This window comes from Macrosteles quadrilineatus, unplaced genomic scaffold, assembly GCF_028750875.1.
Source record: "Macrosteles quadrilineatus isolate MER2022 unplaced genomic scaffold, UCM_ALF_1.0 Scaffold_61__1_contigs__length_717006, whole genome shotgun sequence".
Taxonomy (NCBI): Eukaryota; Metazoa; Arthropoda; class Insecta; order Hemiptera; family Cicadellidae; genus Macrosteles; species Macrosteles quadrilineatus.
In genome coordinates, this window is record NW_026542654.1 from 595681 (window position 1) to 603126 (window position 7446).

Genomic DNA, 7446 nt, shown 5'->3' on the forward strand with positions numbered 1-7446 from the left:
CTTGTACACACTTGTACAACCTTGTACACACTTGTACACCCTTGTACACACTTATACAACCTTGTACACACTTGTACAACCTTGTACACACTTGTACAACCTTGTACACACTTGTACAACCTTGTACACACTTGTACAACCTTGTAAAAACTTGTACAAGCTTGTACACGATTGTACACCCTTGTACACACTTGTGCACCCTTGTACACACTTGTACAACCTTGTACACACTTGTACAACCTTGTACACACTTGTACAACCATGTACACACTTGTACAACCTTGTACACACTTGTACAACCTTGTACACACTTGTACAACCTTGTACACACTTGTACAACCTTGTACACACTTGTACAACCTTGTACACACTTGTACAACCTTGTACACACTTGTACAAGCTTGTACACACTTGTACAACCTTGTACACACTTGTGCACCCTTGTACAAACTTGTACTTACTTGTACAACCTTGTACAAACTTGTACACACTTGTACAAACTTTTACATCCTTGTACACATTTGTACACCCTTGTACACACTTGTACAACCTTGTACAAACCTGTACACCCTTGAACACACTTGTACAAGCTTGTACACGATTGTACACCCTTGTACACACGTGTGCACCCTTGTTCACACTTGTACACCCTTGTACACACTTGTACAACCTTTTACAAACTTGTACACACTTGTACAAACTTGTACATTCTTGTACATACTTGTACACCCTTGTAAACACTTGTACAAACTTGTACAAACCTGTACACCCTTGTACACACTTGTACAAGCTTGTACACACTTGTACAAGCTTGTACACACTTGTACACCCTTGTACAAACTTGTGCACCCTTGTTTACTTTTGTACACCCTTGTATACATTTGTACAACCTTGTACAAACTTGTACACAATTGTACAAACTTGTACACACTTGTACAAACTTGTACACCCTTGTACACACTTGTACAACCTTGTACACACTTGTACAACCTTGTACAAACCTGTACACCCTTGTACACACTTGTACAAGATTGTACACGATTGTACACCCTTGTACACACTTGTGCACCCTTGTACACACTTGTACACCCTTGTACACACTTGTACAACCTTTTACAAACTTGTACACATTTGTACAAACTTTTACATTCTTGTACATACTTGTACACCCTTGTAAACACTTGTACAACCTTGTACAAACCTGTACACCCTTGTACACACTTGTACAAGCTTGTACACACTTGTACACCCTTGTACAAACTTGTGCACCCTTGTACACTTTTGTACACCCTTGTATACATTTGTACAACCTTGTACAAACTTGTACACACTTGTACAAACTTGTACAAACTTGTACAAACTTGTACACCCTTGTACACACTTGAACAACCTTGTACACACTTGTACAACCTTGTACACAATTGTACAACCTTGTACAACCTTGTACACACTTGTTCAACCTTGTACACACTTGTACAACCTTGTACACACTTGTACACCTTTGTACACACTTGTACAACCTTGTACACACTTGTACAACCTTGTACACACTTGTACAACCTTGTACACACTTGTACAACCTTGTACACTCTTGTACACACTTGTACAAACTTGTACATTCTTGTACATACTTGTACACCCTTGTAAACACTTGTACAACCTTGTACAAACCTGTACACCCTTGTACACACTTGTACAAGCTTGTACACACTTGTACAAGCTTGTACACACTTGTACACCCTTGTACAAACTTGTGCACCCTTGTACACTTTTGTACACCCTTGTATACATTTGTACAACCTTGTACAAACTTGTACACACTTGTACAAACTTGTACACACTTGTACAAACTTGTACACCCTTGTACTCACTTGTACAAGCTTGTACACACTTGTACACCCTTGTACAAACTTGTGCACCCTTGTTTACTTTTGTACACCCTTGTATACATTTGTACAACCTTGTACAAACTTGTACACAATTGTACAAACTTGTACACACTTGTACAAACTTGTACACCCTTGTACACACTTGTACAACCTTGTACACACTTGTACAACCTTGTACAAACCTGTACACCCTTGTACACACTTGTACAAGATTGTACACGATTGTACACCCTTGTACACACTTGTGCACCCTTGTACACCCTTGTACACACTTGTACAACCTTTTACAAACTTGTACACATTTGTACAAACTTTTACATTCTTGTACATACTTGTACACCCTTGTAAACACTTGTACAACCTTGTACAAACCTGTACACCCTTGTACACACTTGTACAAGCTTGTACACACTTGTACACCCTTGTACAAACTTGTGCACCCTTGTACACTTTTGTACACCCTTGTATACATTTGTACAACCTTGTACAAACTTGTACACACTTGTACAAACTTGTACAAACTTGTACAAACTTGTACACCCTTGTACACACTTGAACAACCTTGTACACACTTGTACAACCTTGTACACAATTGTACAACCTTGTACAACCTTGTACACACTTGTTCAACCTTGTACACACTTGTACAACCTTGTACACACTTGTACACCTTTGTACACACTTGTACAACCTTGTACACACTTGTACAACCTTGTACACACTTGTACAACCTTGTACACACTTGTACAACCTTGTACACACTTGTACACACTTGTACAAACTTGTACATTCTTGTACATACTTGTACACCCTTGTAAACACTTGTACAACCTTGTACAAACCTGTACACCCTTGTACACACTTGTACAAGCTTGTACACACTTGTACAAGCTTGTACACACTTGTACACCCTTGTACAAACTTGTGCACCCTTGTACACTTTTGTACACCCTTGTATACATTTGTACAACCTTGTACAAACTTGTACACACTTGTACAATCTTGTACACACTTGTACAAACTTGTACACCCTTGTACTCACTTGTACAACCTTGTACACACTTGTACAACCTTGTACACACTTGTACAACCTTGTACACACTTGTACAACCTTGTACACAATTGTACAACCTTGTACAAACTTGTACACACTTGTACAACCTTGTACACACTTGTACAACCTTGTACACACTTGTACAACCTTGTACACAATTGTACACCTTTGTACACACTTGTACAACCTTGTCCACACTTGTACAACCTTGTACACACTTGTACAACCTTGTACACACTTTTTCAACCTTGTACACACTTATACAACCTTGTACACACTTGTACACCCTTGTACACACTTGTACAAGCTTGTACACACTTGTACAAGCTTGTACACACTTGTACAACCTTGTACACACTTGTACAACCTTGTACACACTTGTACAACCTTGTACACAATTGTACACGTTTGTACAACCTTGTACAAACTTGTACACACTTGTACAACCTTGTACAAACTTGTACACACTTGTACAACCTTGTACAAACTTGTACACACTTGTACAAACTTGTACACACTTGTACAACCTTGTACAAACTTGTACACACTTGTACAACCTTGTACAAACTTGTGCACCCTTGTACACTTTTGTACACCCTTGTGTACATTTGTACAACCTTGTACAAACTTGTACACACTTGTACAAACTTGTACACACTTGTACAAACTTGTACACCCTTGTACACACTTGTACAAGCTTGTACACACTTGTACAAGCTTGTACACACTTGTACAACCTTGTACACACTTGTACACCTTTGTACACACTTATACAACCTTGTACACACTTGTACAACCTTGTACAAACCTGTACACCCTTGTACACACTTGTACAAGCTTGTTCACACTTGTACAAGCTTGTACACACTTGTACACCCTTGTACAAACTTGTGCACCCTTGTACACTTTTGTACACCCTTGTATACATTTGTACAACCTTGTACAAACTTGTACACACTTGTACAAACTTGTACACACTTGTACAAACTTGTACACACTTGTACAAACTTGTACACCCTTGTACACACTTGTACAACCTTGTACACAATTGTACAACCTTGTACACAATTGTACAACCTTGTACAACCATGTACACACTTGTACAACCTTGTACACACTTGTACAACCTTGTACACACTTGTACACCCTTGTACACACTTATACAACCTTGTACACACTTGTACAACCTTGTACACACTTGTACAACCTTGTACACACTTGTACAACCTTGTACACACTTGTACAACCTTGTAAAAACTTGTACAAGCTTGTACACGATTGTACACCCTTGTACACACTTGTGCACCCTTGTACACACTTGTACAACCTTGTACACACTTGTACAACCTTGTACACACTTGTACAACCATGTACACACTTGTACAACCTTGTACACACTTGTACAACCTTGTACACACTTGTACAACCTTGTACACACTTGTACAACCTTGTACACACTTGTACAACCTTGTACACACTTGTACAACCTTGTACACACTTGTACAAGCTTGTACACACTTGTACAACCTTGTACACACTTGTGCACCCTTGTACAAACTTGTACTTACTTGTACAACCTTGTACAAACTTGTACTTACTTGTACAACCTTGTACAAACTTGTACACACTTGTACAAACTTTTACATCCTTGTACACATTTGTACACCCTTGTACACACTTGTACAACCTTGTACAAACCTGTACACCCTTGAACACACTTGTACAAGCTTGTACACGATTGTACACCCTTGTACACACGTGTGCACCCTTGTACACACTTGTACACCCTTGTACACACTTGTACAACCTTTTACAAACTTGTACACACTTGTACAAACTTGTACATTCTTGTACATACTTGTACACCCTTGTAAACACTTGTACAAACTTGTACAAACCTGTACACCCTTGTACACACTTGTACAAGCTTGTACACACTTGTACAAGCTTGTACACACTTGTACACCCTTGTACAAACTTGTGCACCCTTGTTTACTTTTGTACACCCTTGTATACATTTGTACAACCTTGTACAAACTTGTACACAATTGTACAAACTTGTACACACTTGTACAAACTTGTACACCCTTGTACACACTTGTACAACCTTGTACACACTTGTACAACCTTGTACAAACCTGTACACCCTTGTACACACTTGTACAAGATTGTACACGATTGTACACCCTTGTACACACTTGTGCACCCTTGTACACACTTGTACACCCTTGTACACACTTGTACAACCTTTTACAAACTTGTACACATTTGTACAAACTTTTACATTCTTGTACATACTTGTACACCCTTGTAAACACTTGTACAACCTTGTACAAACCTGTACACCCTTGTACACACTTGTACAAGCTTGTACACACTTGTACAAGCTTGTACACACTTGTACACCCTTGTACAAACTTGTGCACCCTTGTACACTTTTGTACACCCTTGTATACATTTGTACAACCTTGTACAAACTTGTACACACTTGTACAAACTTGTACAAACTTGTACAAACTTGTACACCCTTGTACACACTTGAACAACCTTGTACACACTTGTACAACCTTGTACACAATTGTACAACCTTGTACAACCTTGTACACACTTGTTCAACCTTGTACACACTTGTACAACCTTGTACACACTTGTACACCTTTGTACACACTTGTACAACCTTGTACACACTTGTACAACCTTGTACACACTTGTACAACCTTGTACACACTTGTACAACCTTGTACACACTTGTACACACTTGTACAAACTTGTACATTCTTGTACATACTTGTACACCCTTGTAAACACTTGTACAACCTTGTACAAACCTGTACACCCTTGTACACACTTGTACAAGCTTGTACACACTTGTACAAGCTTGTACACACTTGTACACCCTTGTACAAACTTGTGCACCCTTGTACACTTTTGTACACCCTTGTATACATTTGTACAACCTTGTACAAACTTGTACACACTTGTACAAACTTGTACACACTTGTACAAACTTGTACACCCTTGTACTCACTTGTACAACCTTGTACACACTTGTACAACCTTGTACACACTTGTACAACCTTGTACACACTTGTACAACCTTGTACACAATTGTACAACCTTGTACAAACTTGTACACACTTGTACAACCTTGTACACACTTGTACAACCTTGTACACACTTGTACAACCTTGTACACAATTGTACACCTTTGTACACACTTGTACAACCTTGTCCACACTTGTACAACCTTGTACACACTTGTACAACCTTGTACACACTTTTTCAACCTTGTACACACTTGTACAACCTTGTACACACTTGTACAACCTTGTAAAAACTTGTACAACCTTGTACACACTTGTACACCCTTGTACACACTTGTACAAGCTTGTACACACTTGTACACCCTTGTACACACTTGTACAAGCTTGTACACACTTGTACAACCTTGTACACACTTGTACAGCCTTGTACACACTTGTACAACCTTTTACAAACTTGTACACACTTGTAAAAAATTGTACATTCTTGTACATACTTGTACATCCTTGTACACACTTGTACAACCTTGTACAAACCTGTACACCCTTGTACACACTTGTACAAGCTTGTACACACTTGTGCACCCTTGTACACACTTGTTTTGTACACACTTGTACAACCTTTTACAAACTTGTGCACACTTGTACAACCTTTTACAAACTTGTACACACTTGTACAAACTTGTACATTCTTGTACATACTTGTAAACCCTTGTAAACACTTGTACAACCTTGTACAAACCTGTACACCCTTGTACACACTTGTACAAGCTTGTACACACTTGTACAAGCTTGTACACACTTGTACACCCTTGTACAAACTTGTGTACCCTTGTACACTTTTGTACACCCTTGTATACATTTGTACAACCTTGTACAAACTTGTACACAATTGTACAAACTTGTACACACTTGTACAAACTTGTACACCCTTGTACAAACTTGTACACCCTTGTACACACTTGTACAACCCTGTACACACTTGTACAACCTTGTACACACATGTACAACCTTGTACACAATTGTACAACCTTGTACAACCTTGTACACACTTGTACAACCTTGTACACACTTGTACAACCTTGTACACACTTGTACAACCTTGTACACACTTGTACACCTTTGTACACACTTGTACAACCTTGTACACACTTGTACAACCTTGTACACACTTGTACAACCTTGTACACACTTTTTCAACCTTGTACACACTTATACAACCTTGTACACACTTGTACAACCTTGTACACACTTGTACAACCTTGTACACACTTGTACAACCTTGTACACACTTGTACAACCTTGTAAAAACTTGTACAACCTTGTACACACTTGTACACCCTTGTACACACTTGTACAAGCTTGTACAAACTTGTACAACCTTGTACACACTTGTTCACCCTTGTACACACTTGTACAACCTTTTACAAACTTGTACACACTTGTACAAAATTGTACATTC